Source organism: Meleagris gallopavo, chromosome 7 (genome assembly GCF_000146605.3).
Source record: "Meleagris gallopavo isolate NT-WF06-2002-E0010 breed Aviagen turkey brand Nicholas breeding stock chromosome 7, Turkey_5.1, whole genome shotgun sequence".
Lineage (NCBI taxonomy): Eukaryota > Metazoa > Chordata > Aves > Galliformes > Phasianidae > Meleagris > Meleagris gallopavo.
Window position 1 is genome coordinate 2277586 of NC_015017.2, and position 18080 is coordinate 2295665.

Here is an 18080-nt window from a genome sequence, read left to right on the forward strand (position 1 = left end):
ACACCACCTTGCAAGTGGAAAGCTGGAATTGCCCACCACATTTCACAGCTGGGTGCTTGCTTAAGTGGGACAAATCTCCATTCTCCGTGGCTCTGTTCTTGTCTCCTGCAGAGCTGCTGTCCTCCTCTCCTGTGTTGCCCCAGCTCTTCCATCTTCAGTAGCAGTAGCAGTAAGGGGGAAAGACTGCCTGGAGTGCAGTGGGGCTGGCTCTTCTGCCAAAAGAAAGACAAAGGCATTTTGCCCTCTAGAGAAACCCTGAAAGTGAAGATAGTCAAAGTTAAAAGAAAAAAAAAAAAAATCATGTTTACATGATCTAGAGCCCTGGCCCGTTGTCTGTTGGCTGATGGGCAATTAAACTCTCCAAACATGTTGTTTGCCTGCTTATGATAAGATAGGAGGGTGTGAGCAGAGTGTTATTGATAGCTTCTGGATGCGCGGTGTCCTGGGGATTTGTGCTGGGGAATGGAGCAATGGGAGATCTCCCCTGGAACACCCTTTATGTTCAGTTCACAACTGATTTGCTCCAAACAAACGACGAAGTGCATAATCTGCATGAGAAAAGCTTGCAAAGAGACAGAGGCTCAGCTGTGAGATCCCATATGATAACTACATATGGTAGCTGGGTGGGCTTGGAAAGGCCTTTTTGGCTAAAGTCCATCTTCCAGGGAGAGCACGAGAGGCAGCTGACTCTACACGTTTGGTAGCTGAGACATAAAAACTTGCAGGACCTGCAACTCACTGAGCTGATTTCTGCAGGGCTTTGCCTCAGAATTCTTCTATCTTGGAGTAGAGAATGGCCAAAGCCTGCAAAAAGCATATCTTGCTTCTTGGAAATCTTTCAGTGCAGGGCATTGCTTGGCTGAGTATTTAGCCCAAGTAGATTAGGGAGAGGCAGGAAGAGCTTCTGACTGTGCCATATCTGTAGCATAGGTGTTAAAGATGTATTTGTGAGCCAGTCAGAGAAGAATGCTGAGGAAATCCTGTTTGGGTTAATCTTGTTTAATTTTACAATCAAAAACATATGGCTGGCCATCTGGTGCTTCTTGCAATCAAATATCTCACAATTAACAGTAATTTACTTGCCCTGAGACTTCCAGGATCTTTATGTGTGCTTTTTTTCTCCATCCCTAGTACGTGTGGTCTCCTCCTGGAGCACTGCTGGGTGTAAGCTGAGCCCTGGAGCTGTCTGTAGGAAGCTGTGGTGGAGAGAGGTGCAGGGATCCCAGGGGCATCTGATTTCCTGCTGCACCTTCTGCTCACACCCCCAGGAACTTCTGCCTTTCAGACCCCCCAGGAACCTCATGCAGGGTAAGCCAAGTGGACTGCTGTGCATACCTGCACATGCGTCATTGCAAAGAGAAATGAGGCTGCAATTAAGGGGAATATACTAATTACACATCTACGTTTTCCACCAGGCTAAGGGATTTCTATAGACCTCTAAATGATTATAGCCAAAGCGGGTTTTCTGCGGCAGTTTAAATTACTGAATGTAATTAAACAAGATGCGGATGATCCTCTGCTTTCTGGGGAATTAGAAGTGAAATGATATAAGACCCAGCAGGCAAATACACCATTTTCCTATGCATTCTTTCATCCAATTTAGAGGCACCCAGGATGCACCACACTGAAGCTGCAAGGTCTGACAGATCAGTAGGATCACAGAATGCCCCAAGTTGGAAAGGACCCATTGAATCCGACTTGTGCCTCCACTAGGAGCTGCACAACCAGACAGCATGTTGCTAGGTCATCTTGGTTTAACCTAAGGATAAATTTGGGCCTCTTTAACTTGTGGTCTAATAGAGATGCTTTCTATTTCTGCTAACAGAATTTGCAGACAGGAGGTGGAAGTATCCTGCCTTTCAGGAATGATAGGAGCCATCTCTGTGAGGTAATGCTGAATTGTTAGGTGATGCTGTTGAAAAATGGTGAAATACCAGTCTGCTGCTTCAGGTTCTTTATTTTCAGAGGTGACATTGGAATTGGCAGTCTCTTCAATAACTTCAGGTCTCTTTTGAATATGTTCTTGCCCGTTCACCGCTGTAGCTTAATAGTATGAATAGAGAACAGGAATAAATGAATTCCAGATGAGAGATCTGCATACCAGCAGGCAAGGGCTCTCCCGGGCATTCCTATGTGATTGCTAGCTCTGTTTACTATCCTAATATTTTTTTGCTAGCAGATGAGGAAAAAATAATTGAGCTCTTTCACTCCTCCTCCACAAAATCACTGGCTTCATATGCGTTCACTGGCATTCATATGCTTTATATCCATATGGTGCTCGTTTAATTGGTGAACGGAGCAAAAAGATGCGTTCAGGTATGAGGGTAGGTTAGACTGCTGTTACACTCCATTCTCCAGATTGTTTATTGAAATAGAGAGGAGCCTTCTGAAGGGCAAGAGCATGTTTTAGCAGGGCTCCCAAAGGGGACTTGCCATCGATTGGATATGCACAGCTAGCAAGTATAGAGTTTCATGGTGCTCCAGCAGCTGAGTTATCAGATCTCAAAGGTACAGCTTGGAGTAGATTTGACATTCACCCAGAGCAGCTCACCATCCAGTCTAGCTAGTGACAGTTAGAAAAACAAAGTGATTAGTGGAGTATCATGGACACACAGGTCAATAAAATGGTTATTATTAGAACAGTGGAAAAATGCTGAGTCTTATGATTCAGTACATGTGTTTGTGGACATTTCTAGGCAAGTGCTTTTGAGTTTTGCACAGAATGCATTTTGGAATTTCTTCATTCTGATCCCCCCTTTTCCTTTTTCCTCTTTCCTTGCAGAGCCACAGCAATCTCTTTTGTCTCTCAGTGCAAGCTGATTTTTTGTTTCTTTTTCCCACAGTGCAGCCTGTGTCTTTATTCTTTTTTCCAGAAGAAGAAGAATGGATGACCCAACAATTAGGACCTCATGGATAACTCAACAATTAGGATTTAATGGATGACCCAATGATTAGGATCTAGGCATCTGACTGGTGAGGAGCTCCCTTGGTAGGAGCTCTCCTCTTTCAGGGGTGTGTGCAGTATGTCACTAAGGATGTGATTACAAGGGCTGATAGCTTTGGCCAGAACTCTGCTCAAGGTCAGGTTTGCCCACCCTTTGACACTGTTTAGAAGGAACTGTGCCACCGTCCCTGCCAAGTAGAGGAAAGTCAAGAGGCACTGGGAACAAATAAAGGACAAAGTGAACCTTGTTCTTTAGGAGAGGTGGATTTTGCCAGCACAATAGCTAGATTACACAGCCATTTCCTCCAATTACCTTCTCTGTCAAATCTCTGTGTCATCTGGCACTAGGAAAGTTTGGTTTCAAATTCGTTGTGAATCGGGGCAGTGACACCAGAGATTTCTAAATTAATATCCTGCCAACAGGAATTGAGCTTGTTTTTTCCAATTGTGTCAGTTCTGATTCTGTTGCTTGTCATAGAAAACTTTGGCTTGCCATCTGGTTTCAGGGGCATGGGTTAAGGAAATCTTACGTTGCTCAACCCAGCACTGTGTGCTTGTCTCATGTCTTCCTCTCTTCGTCTCTGTTCTCACTGTCAATGTGTAGGTGTGGGATGTCTTCCAAGGAACTATTGGTATTGGTATTGGAACTATTGACTTGCAGCCAAGGGGGAGATTTGCCCTGGCAGCTTGCTAAAATCTTCATGAAGCTCATCCTTCCCTCCTCCCCGGCTGAATGACACTTTGGTTCAGGAGATGTTGTGCACTATGGTCCCATGTTAAAGCAGCTCCTTGCCTTGCCTAGCAAAGTAGCTCTGAGTTAACAAAAGGGGTTGTTTTGGCCTGTGAGTAGCAGTGGTGCCTGCCTCCTCTTCCTGTTCTCAGTTGTGTGGCAATGCAAGAAGAATGGTTAAGACCAACAAGGGGGGTTTCAGTGGGTATCGAGGCTGCAGGGGCTGATGTGGTGGTATTGCTTTCATAGTTATCCAGAAGATACAAATGTGATGCTGCACGTCCTGGAGCTGGCCTGGTGGAGCTGAGAGCAGATGGATGGATGGACCCAGTGCTGCTGATCCGTGGCAGTGAGGCTGTGCATTGTACATGGAACCACTCACGTGATTCCTGTCGAGCCAAAATATTCTTTCAGAAAGAGCATTGACCAGATGCCTTATTATTATTGCTCACAATGCTGTCCTCAGAGTACAACAATCCATCACGGAGCTCGGCGCAGCCCTACAGAAAAGTCCCTGACACATTTTTACAGAAGGGCCAGGTTCTCACCACTTGTGTGCATTTGTATCCCTTGACAAATAGCTGTTTGACTTCAGTTTTGTTCCAAGTCAGTGGTGTCAAGCACAGGGCTCCTATTCAAGTGCCCACCAATGGTGATGCACAACTCCCTGCTTCCTCTTCTTTTCTTGCTTTGTTTCCTTGTGACAGTCACTGTTTCTTTTTTTTTTTCCCTTCTCCTCACATATCTCATAGGTTTGCTTTAAAGATAGTTTTAAAGGATATTTTTGCAGCAAAAAAGTGCCTTTAATAAGAACTGTAAAAATGGCTCAGGACTAGATGTGATGGGGAATTGCCATTTGCATAGGTTGCTGATATGACACTTGATTACTTTCTGGTAATTTTTTCCAAGTTGATTAGCACACTGGCTAGCAAAGCCTTGGGTGTGTTGAGAAATACTGTGGTTTGACTTGTGCTCAATGTATGGCTCCTCTTAAAACCAAGAGGTGTGTTCCTAAGTGCTCTGAGCACCTCAGATGTGTGGTAGAATTATTATTACCAGGTTATGAGCGGTGCTGTTTGTCCTTTCGTATCAGCCTTTTAGGCAAGACGTTGACTTTAAATTGCTTCCTGAGTTAAATGTATCCCCGAGGTTGTCTGGAAGGAACAGACTCCAGCTGTGTCATGTGCTGTGTGAACTTACAGAACAACAATGTCCCTCTGTTTGAGGTGTATTGAGAGTATGGTGACTGAGGGATGTACAGAAAGCCAACTGGGAGTGGAAGCATAGCAACAAATGCATGTGCATAGATAAGGGCTGTCTGAACATCGCCTCCTTCAGAGGAATCTATTTCATTATTTGAGTGTACCACTCCTGAAGTTGTCTTGGTGGAGCTCCCAGAGTAGGGATGAAGCCCACACATAGCAGTATTGAGTCCTGGCTGCGTAATGCCAACGTGACTTCTGCTGGTTGTTAAATGTTTTGCTTTATAAATGAGGAGTCTTTCATATTCTCCAGACTGTGACTTTCCGTCATACTTTTCCCTCTGACTTCAGCCAGTAATTTGTGTGCTCACAGAGCATTTTCCATCACATGAGCCTGAAATGGAAGAGGATTTATGGAATGGAGAGCATGAGGCACCAATTCAGCAAATACCAGAGTGTGTATGTAAGTGTTTGCAGGTCTAAATATGCAAGTGGTCTTGATCTTCTTAAGCTGCTCCATACTGCTGACTCCAAAGGCTGATGTGAGAACCTGCACACAGTTTGCACATCAAGATTTTTACAAGTTTTGTATAATGAGAGCTTTCTCACTGTGTTGATTGAGCATCATCTTCCACTCACTACTTCTCAGCCTGTTTAATAGATTTACTGCTACTGAGCACCCTCAGTGGATGCTGAATGTCACATTGTTGGTGCAGTGGCCTCATTACTTTCTTAGGATCTTAAGCTTCCATTCTTTTAAGTTTTGGCAAGTACATGATGGTGTATCTGACCTATTATTGTTCCTTTCTTCTTCTGACCTGTTGATGCCTCCCAGCCATGGTTCATCATTACGGAGGCTGTTGCTGGTCCTGCCTATGCTCTGATGCTTCCTCTGGAGTTCAGCTTCGAAGTAATCTCACATCACATTGCAAACTTTTTTTCAAGCCAGGTAAAGCCTGAGGGGTCTTGTGGCTGATAATGTGTGTCTTAACTGGTAATTGTAAAGTTGGGCTCTGTAATTAATTTTTCTATAAAACTCTCAACCTCAAGGTGAACTTTCCTCCATCTATTAATAATTAGCATGGGGGAAGAATACCCTTGTCTGGAGGCAGAAGACAAAAATGAGTGGGGAAGAAAGGCAATTAACTCCTTTGTGTGAATGATAGATGTTGTTCGCTTCATGTCTCGGGACATGAAAAGCCACACGAAACAAAACTTTGGCTGAAAGCAGCGTGGTTCTAGCCTTTAAAAGAATTGGAGTAAATAGCCCTGGGACAGGCACCACAGCCCCCACCCAGCAGATTCCTCTCATTCCAACATAAGCTCAGAGATACCTGTGTGATTCTTCATAGAAGTCTGTTTAACCCGTTTCTGCTTTGGGGATCATTGAGACCTCCTTTCCCAAACATGAGGCTTAGCAGCACGCACTAACTGCTTGGATGCTCACGTTAGACTCTCTGAGCTGCAGCTTTGGAAAAAGCACCAAATATCACAAAAACAGTTAGCACTTTATTGTTTGCATAAATTAAAAGCAAAACTCCTGCAATGGGGGGCTCTGTCAAAGAACAGACCTTCCCCAGACCTTCACATGGAATTGATTATACACTCTGGTGAGCTGAAGTTCCCTGCTGAAGGACAACGTGATGCATCCCTGTGTAAACCTGTGGGCAGCAGGGCTTGTTCTGCCAGATTCAAAGGGATGAGATTAACATCTGACAAAAGCAGACAGCGTCTGATAAACCTTAATACCGAAGATTTAAAGTCTGCTGAGCTGCTGCGCACGGTAATATAGCAGTTAGTAAAGATAGCTGCCTGAAGATAGCTTTGCAAGAGGAGAAATGTGGGTTAAAGAAAAGTTGAAGAGCATGGTTGAAGCGTTTGTTGATTGGTTGGACTCACTAAAAAAAAAATAATCAAAAAGCAATTTCAGCTGACCCTACTGAAGGCTTTTGGGGAACTCTTGGGAGGAAAGATGAAAATGCTTTTGATCCATTAACTTTCATTTGCCCTGAACTTTTTTTGACACTATCCCACTTATTATTTTTTTTCCCCAATAAAAACTGAAGCAAACTCAGAAGCTGCTTCAATCTGAAATAAAAAATACCTTTCGAAACGTTGGAATGAGTTTACCTTTATCAGACCTTTCTCTCCTTTATTCCCTTTGTCTTCCCTCTGCTTGCCTCTGAGCAAGCATCGTGCTTATGAAAGGAAAAAGGCGATGCCTGTTGCTTCCACTCAGTTGCTAACGTGCTCCACTTCACCCCTTGTATGATCTTTGCTTTTCTGCTGTTTTGGCTTGATGAACTCTTCTCTTTGTGAAGTGTCTCTGTGCTGTGATTGAGGTGCAATGGCTGTATTTTTCCTCTCTCACAGATTTTGTCCTCAGAAACTAGTTGTGACTGTAATCTATCACTGAGCTCAGTATGGAGTGGCAGCCTAGAAAGCAGTAGGTAGAAACGCCATTCTGCAATGAACACAAGTCTGATTCTCACCTTCCAGTCTGGGCTGATTGTTACCTTTTGAATCTGGTTGCAGCACATAGGGACGCACCCTGATTACATTTCCAAGCCTCTGATACTTGCATATCCCACAGTTAATGGGTGTGAGGTGTGTTGTAATGCCATCAACCACTTTGCTGGAGACATTTAAGTATAAGTGCATTAAGACATGATTTATTCTCACCACTGAGCCCTGAATTTTCTTCCCGGGGATCCCAGTGTGCTTGTATGTCTTGGCTCTGCAGGTTATAGGGATGCTGAGAGATAACGGAGCTGTCATGTGCAGTTCTGATTTGTGGGGTTGCTTTGAGGCAGGCAGCTTCACGATGGGCGTGAGTTTTGTGTTTGCTTTGTTTTGTTCATTGCAGAATTCTTTGGCGTAACGCCTTTCACCTTGTTTCCAAACGAATGTTTTTCCTCTGCATCCCACTCAGTGACTCAGGTCAAAGGCATCTTATTTAGTGCAGTATGTTCCTTGCTTTTTGCTTTTGCCAGATGTGTGTGAGCTCTAGGAGGAAAATGGGAATGGAGGCAAGTGTTACGTGTGGCTTTGTTACTTGTAGCAGTAGGCATTTTCTTGCTGACTCCCATACAGTGAATTTAAAGCCTCTGAAAAGAGTGTTTTGTTTCTTCTTTTTTTCCCGCATTTCAGAGACCTGTCTGTAATTCGTAGCTCACCAGGGTCTGCAGGCCAGAGGCTGAAAAGTGCTGCATCAAAGGAGCTGAGTGCTGGAGATGTGGCTGAGATGGAAATGAAGGTCTAAAGTCCCAAACTGGAAACCACCCAGGCCTCCTTGCTCAACTCCCTCCTGATGCTGTGAGTACCTCTTTTCAACCTGCTTGATCCCAGAGTCTTTAGGGTGGCTTACGGTTCTGTCTCTGGAGTTTGTTCAAAGACTGAGGCTGATCAGGATGGAGAAATCAAGCGGGTTCATGTGTCTGTTCAACTCATCAGCTTTCCAAGTATAAATGCACGGGTTGAGACCTTTTTGTAAAGGCCAGCTGTGGCTCTATCCTTTGGCCATGGAGCTGCAGGATACCATACCCTTACTTTCCCCCTGTAAGATCTTGTGTTGAAACCCATGGTATGACTGTTAGTTGCAGTACTCCCTGCTCATCATCCTAGTACCTGGGGATCTTCCTAGGACCTGGGTTTTAGAAAGGTGCTGCTTCTTGGCTTGGACATTCCCTTGGGAGAGTCTAATCCATCCCATTCTCCCTACAAGGACCATCCAAGTTCAAGGCACAGATTTCCTGCTTGGGCTCTCAACAACCAAAGCAAACTAAACTATTAAATACTTTTGAATTATTTTTTTTAAACTTTCAGATATTCTGATGATGAGCCCAGAAATGCTTGGATTTTTAGCTGCTAATAATCATGGAAATATGCCAGCTTTGGGAACAGCCTGCACTACAATCACAACATGGGAAAAATGGCTGGCTGAACAGTCAAGTGCCTTCATGTAGATGTTGCTGAATACTCTGTTCTGATCTGCTCAAAATGGTGATGTTTATCATGTAACTCTTAATTATTGTTGATCCAGCACTTGAAATCCTGGCCAATGTACAAGTCAAGCTGGCTTTATCCAATTTACTCTTTTCTGCGTGCCAGGGAGAAGGAATGTGCCTCTGGTGTGTTGAGAACATGGATTTCTGATGATACCTTGCTAAAATGCTGTTGACTGGGGCTCTGACCTCTTGCTTCCTGGGAAACTTACTTCACTTTGCACTGACTTGCACTGAAAAATATGTGATGGCAGTTGGAAGAATTTGTACCGTGCTTTCCGTCCTGCTAACAAGCCAGATGCTTTTCCCCTGGGCAGATTTTTTTTTTTTCCCCCCAAACTCTTCAAGCTCAGACTTCTAAATGAATTCCTACTTGTAGAATTTCTTCCATTTTGTGCTGTGCAAAGAACTGGCCATGGAGTGAGGACTTGCAATCCACAGATGGCCTGATGTACTGGCATCCAAAGTGCTGTGAGTTAAGCTGGAATTGACAGGGAATGTCTGTGTATTTCGAGAATAGGATCTGCCCTAGCAGTGTATGTTGTTGAAGCACATCTGCTTTTGTCTAAACTGAAGTCTGTTCGCCACACCCCTTCCTAATGGAATCATGATATTAATTGGAGCTGACAGGGAATTTCCCAACTTGGATATGCAGTGATTGATACAGGCTGAAATTTCCTGCTGAAAATATGCTCTAATACTGGAGGGCTGATGCAAAATCATGTCAGAAAAGAAAAAAAAATAATACAAAACTACAAGTCTAACCTTCTTTGGCCACGTGGAAACTTGGCATCTCTTCTTACAGAGACACCCAATGCTCCCTTACTGCAAGGTGAGAAAAGAGGGCTGCTGGTGGATGACAGTTAGAGCTGACTGCTGTCTGTGGACATCTGGATTTAACTTATGGTTAGAGCAAAGTGGGTGAGTGCTCTGCTAAGCAATGTGCCTGAAATCACATCAGTGCATCCACCATCAGAAACATGGAAGTAGAGGAGGATGGAGCTGAAATCAAATAGCAAGATCATTGCAAGAAAATGGACTGAAACCACATCCATTTCTGTCTCCTGTCTGTGACTTCTCAGCTGTCTGTGAGTAGCTGGATAGCTGCTGGGAATGGCAGGCATGTCTGCTGTTCCCTGTCTAGGTGAGGCAGCTCTGACAGAAGTTAGAAATGGATGTTAAATGACCTGTGTGAGCAGCAAGGCTTTATTTGTGTGCTGAAACACCTCTGTAGCACCAGGCATGTTCATTTGCTAACATGGTATCATGTTGGTACCAATAGGTGCCATAAATTGTGTATTACATGATCACTCTAGCTCTTGCCTGCTGCTCACCTATAAGAAGAGCTTTAGGAATTGCATGTATTTTGGTTATAAGTGCTACAGATATTCATAACCTGCAAGACTGACCTTTTTGCTGCTCTTTGGCCTTGACACATGAATAGTGATGAAATCTTGGCAGCTTCTTGCTTTTCTTAGCTTTTGGAAGCTGTAAAATTACAGAGCATCGCAGGCATCTCAGAGAAGTGCATACCTTAATTTATTCCAGCCCTGAGAATATTCTTAGACTATTCTGATACTCAGCCCTTCAATGGATATGAATCCTGGGCACTCCCCACGAGCTCTATACCTTGGCTTGGCAAAGGATGCTTGTACAATACGCAACCATGTCAAACCTTGAGTCCAATCAATATTCCTTATCTTCCTGCAGATGGTGATAATGACTTTGCAGGCCTTGTGATTCTAAAGTTTCTCACATGAAAATAAGTCACTGAAGTCTGGAAACAGTCTCCTTAGAGGTTCTGCTTAGAAGCCCAAAGTGAATAATGGGTCCTGAGGAGATTGTTGCCTTAATGGTGCTTTTCCTGTGTGTTTTTCCCATGTTCTTCTAGAAGTCCTTCTCTCCACCTTTGTGTTTCTGGTTGATCTTCAGCTTTTCTTTTTTGGGACAGTCACAGTGTGGCTGTGTGCAACTCCATTATTATCAAGTTGCATTTATTACTGCAGAGCAATCTTTCTCCTGTATCATTTCCCATCTTCTTCCTACCAAGGCTCACTCTCCCTGCCAACATAAGATGGGTTTCTGCTCAAAATCCAATGGGGGGCAAGATGTAAAACCTCTATGAATGATGTAAAGCATCTATGAATGTGGCAGACTGGTTGGGTGCTGTTAGCTTTAACTCCCAGTCCAGTTCAGCTGAGGTCAGTACCAGAAGTAACTGAGGAATTCTGAAGAAATAATGAAGGATATGGAAGTAATGCCATGAGACATACCAGAGACAGGAGATCTTGGGAATCGTAGGAGGGGCCTCTCTGTCTCCTAGCGTGGCTGTGTCTGAATGGTGAAAAGGTCTGGCTATAGCTTCCCTTGTGGCCACCTACAAAAGCAGTGCCCTGCATTACATTCCACTTACTAAAATTAGGTGATATGTAACCTTTTCCATTAAAAAAAAAAAAAGAAACAAACAAACTCTGCCCTTCTTAAGACCTACTCAGCAAATTAGTTATTTCTTCTTCTTAAATTCAATTAATTTTTTACAATATTCGCTAGTTATTTATGTGTGTACCAGATTTGTGTGGTTTTGACACTGACTGGCTGCATGTGTGTTTACAATAGCCCTTGTGTTATCCCAGACAGCAGCCTAAAAACACTTCCAAATTATTCCACATCAGAAGCAAAGAGGGTTTGGATAGACTCCTAGGGGAAAGTCTTGAAGTGCTGCCCAAACCTCAGTCCCAGTGCTGTAAGTCAGGCACGTGGCTGATACTTTATCCACCCAACTTGGACTTTTGCAAGCTGTGGAGGGAATGGGAACTTGGGAGCAATTTTAATCAGTGATTTCTCGGAGATGGTCTTCTTCCTTTCCTTTGTCATTTTTCCTTCTCGACACGCCTGTGTGCACTCTGCCCGTGTTTTCTTGGAATTTATGGAAAATATAGCAAGGCTGTGCTAAAACAAAACCCCACCGTGGATGAAGACCAACCTGTTTCCAATTTATGCCTTTTTATGCTGATTTTTATGTTTCACTTGAATGCCTGTAGGTGGATGTGCACTAGGGACTTCAAACTCAATGTTGTCATTAGGGCTTGGGGTTTGTTACTGAATGTGGGCTGGGTAAGTCCAAACTGAAATGGTGCTGTCATCAACAGCTGGTAATGCTCCAGCAAATGCTCCAGGCTTCGTCCTTATAAGTGTCACGGTGGTGGTGATCAAAACTGCAACTTCTGTGAATGGGAAATGAATTTCTGCCTAACTGCTGGGTCCTCATCTCTTGCACAGCTGTGTCTCCTGCTGCCCTGGGACTAAGCATGGCTGGGTGTTCCACTTCTGAACTTCCATGCTGATGCCCTGGGATGTGGAGGAACAGCTGCCATTTGGGTGAGCCAGCCCCTGAAAGCAGCTAGCCCGAGAGCTTTGCATCCTTCCAGTAGGGCAGGCTGTAAGGTAGGGCTGCCTTGTTATTTTGGGCCTGAAACCATAATTCCCGAAGTGCAGTGCATGGACTGGCAGCAGTTGGGCGAGACTTTGTATGCACCTCTGTGCTTTTCTGCCACATAGGTATTTCACTGCAAACAAGTTCTTCATTACATAGCACTCACCCTGAAGTCACGAACAAGTCAAAATCTGCAGTGATTGTTCACAGGAGCATAAGTCAGCAGTTCTGTAGCTGTCTCCCAGGCCGCTGTAGGTCAGCAATGGCCAAGAGTGTTGGAAAAGGATTTTTGTGTCTTGTTGGCCAACACTGAGATTTCAGTTCTAGAAGTATCCGAGCTCTGTGTTTTAGCTGGACTAAAGATGACGTTGTTTTCCAGAGACGTTGGCATCATTGTGGCTTAGGGCTCAGTGCCTGAGCTAGCTCTGATCTCGCATGTTGAGTTACTCAAGTAATGGCACACTGTGCTGTTGGAGTGAAGATCATTCTAAAAAATGTTATTTAGAACCAGTACACGCATTGATTTAGGAATGCAAAATGATTATATTACTATCTCATCTCAAAACCTTTCCCTTGACCGTCTGTTATTCTGAATTGCAAAATGTATTACAGAACCACATCTGTCATACTTTATAATGTGAGATAAGACGTGCTATGGTTGCATGCTTGCTCGCTCTCTCTCCCTCTCCCCTGCTCCAAAGTAATGCAGGAATAATATACACAGTGTCAAACCTCAAATCAGGTGCATCACGTTTTGCCCATCTGAGCAATGGGTTGGAAGAAGGACGTGTTTTGGATTGGATGGATGGAGAGGAGTCACTCACCAGCGATTCTTTAGCTGAACCTTGAACAGGGGCCACGCTCCCAGACTGGGGGAAGAGACAGGTTAAATATTTCATATCTCCTTAGCACTTGATTTTGTAGGTCTTCCTTTTGGCCACGTGGATGTTCATAGACATTCATAGGCATAGCCTTAAAATGCCCTTTAAAGAAACTCACTCCCCCAGAGGCAGCTTGCGGTCAGGATTCTGCAAAGCAGACTCTCACAGCAACACCAGTCAAATGATTTTGATTGCCTGCAATGTTGCTGAGGCTCCGAGCCATTTGACCACTCAATATGTATACGTATAGGATCACCTCAAGGAACGCTCTCTTGGATCCACTATTTCCCATATTTTTTTGGTAACAAACCTTGCAGGGTGTTCCCATCCCACCAGAGGGAAATGTATTTGATACTTGCGGTCAGTTTGACTCAAGGAGATGGAGTTCTGGGATGCTTGTTGTTCTCTTCTCCAATTTTATAACAGGAATTCAGCAATTTTGCATCACTGAATGACCTTAAAGAGAAAAGCAGCAATAATTGTTCTGGAGCTTGAGCCAATTCTTGTATTCATTTGGGTAACTAAGCTTTTATCACTCATGGAGTAATGATGCGTTTTTAGTGTATTTCACACCTACTTTAAGTCTCAGTAAAGACCATGAAAGTTGTTTGGTCGTGGCCACGTGGTATCTATTGTTGAGCAGCCTGTTAAAATGAATCAATCTAAATTAAGTGGCCAAAATTACCACTTGCTTTTACTTCCCTGAATCCTTTCCCTCAGAGGCAGCCCCATGAAGATGCCGAATAGTGATTAAACACTTCTTTGCCAAGTGGAGTCCGAAAAATTCTGGCAAGAATTGTGTGCTACAAGAGATGTAAGGGGCTTGATGCACTGCATTGGTCTGCTTGAATCTCAGCTGACCCCTGCTGCAAAATCCTTCGCTAGAAATCCTTCCATCTGCTCGATCAGAGCTTCTGTATTCTGGCCCTGAATTTCCTTGTTCTCTCCCCAGTGGTATTATCTTCTGTGTTCATTATTATTGCTGGCTGTAATTCACACTCCAATATGCAGTGCTTGGAGGATGCAGGCATGCAGAGCAGGGGTACGGTACGGAAGCTTAGCCTATGTGCTTTCAGATACACGTGCTGCTGGAGGAGGGCAGGGGGAGAAAGGAACAGCTGCTTTGTGACCTTTCCCTGCTTAAACAGCAGCAAGGGCTTCATCTTTACAAGGCCCTTTTGACCTGGGCAGGCTGGATCCATCAGCAGAAGAGTGCTTCTTTGTGCCAGCTGGCTCTGCAGACTTATTTCTCCCTGCTTTGTATCAGTTCTTACCACTGTCACTCTACATTTTTGCTGGTGATGGAAGCTCATCAAGGCTGCCTTCTTCACATCCTTGCCATGAGCACTGACATCACCCAGGCTTCTGGAGGTACTGCCACATGTAACGATAGCTTGAGGATCTTACAACTTGCTCATGCCACTCTAGTTTAAAAGCTGCAACACAGGAAGGCAAAGAAAGAAGAGGATTAGACCAAACCAGTTGTAGAGGACACACGGCCCATACTTATCTCTTGTTGAAACAGAGAGCTGCAAAAATGCTACCTGTGCTTTAAAGAGAATGCAGGCTTGTGTTCTGAAGTCCTGCCTCTATTTGCCAGTCATATAAGATGTATTCTACATTACGTTACAGAGTCCAGCAAGCAAGATTTTAGTTTATCACTTTGGAAAATAGAACAGTACTGTTGAAGGGATGCAACTTGTATGGGACTTGTGCTAACCCATAAGTGTGATCACTGGCTTCTCCTCCTGAGGTTGTTTAGGGAAAAGCACTCAGCCTTGTAAATGCTTCCACATCAACAAGCCCACATCTCCAAGCAACAGCCCCGAGCCACTTGACATCCCAAATTTCATCTCAGCCAAGCAATGCGGAGGCTAAGTCAGGCTTGGTGAGAAACAAATGTGTGCCTTTCAAACGCAGTGTTTCAAATTCAGCATGCCACACATCCTGTATAAAGCTGCCTGTGCAAGCTGAGGCTGGCTGTATGATGGTAGGATTGCATTATTTAGGATTCTCCCCCACTGCAGCACCAGATGTGGGATGGCAGAGGTAGATAGTAGTTCCAATGCGGCAAGACCAGTTGCTAGCATGGCATCCCTCTGTGGTAGGCTCAACCATCCCCAGTTGGTTTCCCTTTGGCGCTGAAGTTCTGGCTCATAGGGTCAAGCAGCACTTAACCCATAGCTCTTTTCAACCCTTCCCTATGGCACAGAACATTTTGCTTTTCACCAGCAGCAGACTCACTGCAAGAGGGTACTGGGCAGAAGGTGGCTTGCTTCAGGTCTGACACAGGCTATGCAAACAGCTCCTTGGGACCAAGTCACCAAGTTGGTGGCATGAGTCCCACTGTCAGTTCGGGCACTGCTGGGCTTGCTCCTTCCTGGTTGTTGGAGAACTGAAGTTTCTGTGCTAGAAATTCCTGGTGTTTGTGGACTTTTGACTCAGTTATTTTTGGGAAACATTAGCTATAGCTTGGCACCCTGCCTAATGACTTGTAGAGTATGGGTAATTCACTCTGTCTGGGGAATTCAAGGTTTCCCTATCTTTTGTACAGTTTTATTTACAGAATCTCGTGCCAATCCAAGAGCTAATGGTGGTGCCAGTTTTCCATTAGAAAGCTAACCCTAATCCCCCCTTCTCACATTATTCAAACAAACCTGGTGTGCCACATTCCTCCTGTCTCTGTTGCAGTAGAGAAAGAGTCCCTGGAAAGCTTAAGTGTGATGTGAAAAGAAGCAAGATAGAAGAGAGGGGAAATCTGGAGGTGCTCAGTGTTGGGAAAAGCTGGCATGGGGCAAGTATCCCAGTGCTGGTGTTGTCAACAAATGCTCTAGTGAGGCTCGTAAAATCACTATGGGTTTTCGGGTTAGAGGGCAGAGGGGTCTGAGAATAGCTCTGTTTGTTGCCAGTGTCACATTTGGTCTTGATGGAAACCTTTCAAAATTACTTAATGTTAGCCAATGCTTAAGAAGCCCCTAGAAATTTCTTCCTTTGGTTGAATGTTCTCTAAGTCTGGCAATAACTTCAGGCTTTACAGACATCCCTGAGTTTATTCTTTCCTCCAGAAGAAAATATGGATATTTACGGTTATTTCTAATGAGTTCCTAATACAACTGATTTTTTTTAATTTTCATTGGAGTTTGCAGTGAGCTAAAGCCAAGCCGCAAAGCCCTGGCAGCTGCTTCCCCTTGGGGACTCTCCCAGTCTCCCCACCCTTTGGTCAGGAGCAGTCTTTAAGATCCTGGAGTATGTGTGGGTCTTTTCCTTTGAGTTCACAGCTTTTGAAGAGGTGCCTTAGAAAGACTTTTTTCCTCCTCGCACATAAAAAGACGGGCTTCTCACCCACAAGTCAAGAACAGAAGACTGTAAGATACTCCAGATATCTAAGCACAAGTATCAAAGCTGAGTTCTGAATGAAAGGGCTCCGTGCTCCTTGCTTGGCTTTCCCCATCCTCTATAGACAAGGCTCTCTGTGCTCCATCCTCCTACAGCCTCCAGCCTCCTCTGCTCAGATTCTGCTGGCACACAAATCCCTGAGATCGATGGGAGGGCACTGGAATTATGGTGATAAAGTACTGGGAAACTGTTAAAACCAAAAACCTCAGCTGGAGCAAAGCAGTGAGGCATCCTCCAGCCCAAGGACCCAACCCGCAGGCACCCGTCGGTTTCACCCACTGTGGATGGCTTTCCCCTTGACAGACGCCCATCCCATATCCCTCACAATGAATGGAGGATTGCAGAGTGTCTCTTAGGGCAGAATTTGCCCCGTAGTGTCAGTGACTGCACTGACGGCCTATTTACACTTTCATCTCCTTGCCGCTCCCGCTGATTTATGCCATTTGCGGAGCTGAGCGATGTGGCAGCTGCAGGGAGGAAGAGATGAGAACCAGAAACCCCGCAGGCTTCCTAGGAGAGACGTGCTCTCTTATCATAAATCTCAGTTGGAGGAGAGCCTCTGCCTGCTCTGCAGCAGGGAAGGCTTCAGCACCCAATGTCGCTCCCCAAGACGCACCGTGCCTCTTTGTTTCTTTCTCTGCATTTTCCAGGAGCCAACAACTGTGCTAGCTTGCCCGGTCGCAGTGTACTCAGCTGTCAGCAGCTCCCACCAAACAGCATTCCCCCTCCGTCACGCATCAGAGAGCTCCCCAGGCATGGGCTGGAGCGCGTTGCCATTACAAAGGAGCGAGGATTACAGGGAAATGTAATATCTGTCAGGCTTGAGACCGCGTGGCTCTGATCAGTGCTCAGTGCCGTGCACGGGGCTGTACAAATTGCTGCCCGTGGTGATGTCCTTTGCCCTCTGGATCTCGTGGTGCTGCGCTGTTCATCTCGGTGGGGGGTTTGTTTCTGCCACCGCTGTTGGATGCAGGAGCTGTTAGTCAAATTGTTCCTTGCGTTCATAGAATCACAGAATGGCTTGGGTTGGTAGGGACCTTAAAGATCATCTAGTTTCAGTCCCTGCCATGGGCTAGTTGCCTGCATCAGGTCAGGTTGCCCATTGCCCCATGCAGCCTGGCTTTGAACACCTCCAGGGATGGGACTCCCACCCTCTGGGCAATCTGTATCAGTGGGAGCGATGGGCACGATGGGTTTGGGTTTGGTTGCCTGGTGCCCCCCAGGGCTGTACCTAACAGGGGTGGGCTGCTATCCCTCTTCTGCTTGGATTGGCAAGGTGGTGGGATGGAGACTGCCTCACATCAGTTCAGAAGGGAACGAGAGGCCCCACCATGTGGGCTTGGGCAGCTGTTTGTTCAGTGTTTAAATGAAGGGAAAGGGCAGCAATTGGATGTCAGGGGAAAATTCTTTACAGAGAGAGTGGTAAGGTGCTGGAACAGCTGCCCCAGAGAGGCTGTGGATGCCCTGTCCATCCCTGGAGGTGTTCAAGG

The 18080-nt window shown here is 45.1% G+C and overlaps 1 long non-coding RNA gene across 1 annotated transcript in view; it reads left to right on the forward strand.

The window, feature by feature from the left end:
• The window catches only part of LOC116216789, a 73025-nt gene that overhangs the window by 8963 nt on the left and 45982 nt on the right, over nucleotides 1–18080 (forward strand). Inside the window, exons 4-6 of the long non-coding RNA XR_004160247.1 lie at nucleotides 1132–1308; nucleotides 1826–5825; nucleotides 8027–8191. This is a non-coding gene — a long non-coding RNA (uncharacterized LOC116216789). The remainder of the gene's footprint in view (nucleotides 1–1131; nucleotides 1309–1825; nucleotides 5826–8026; nucleotides 8192–18080) is intronic.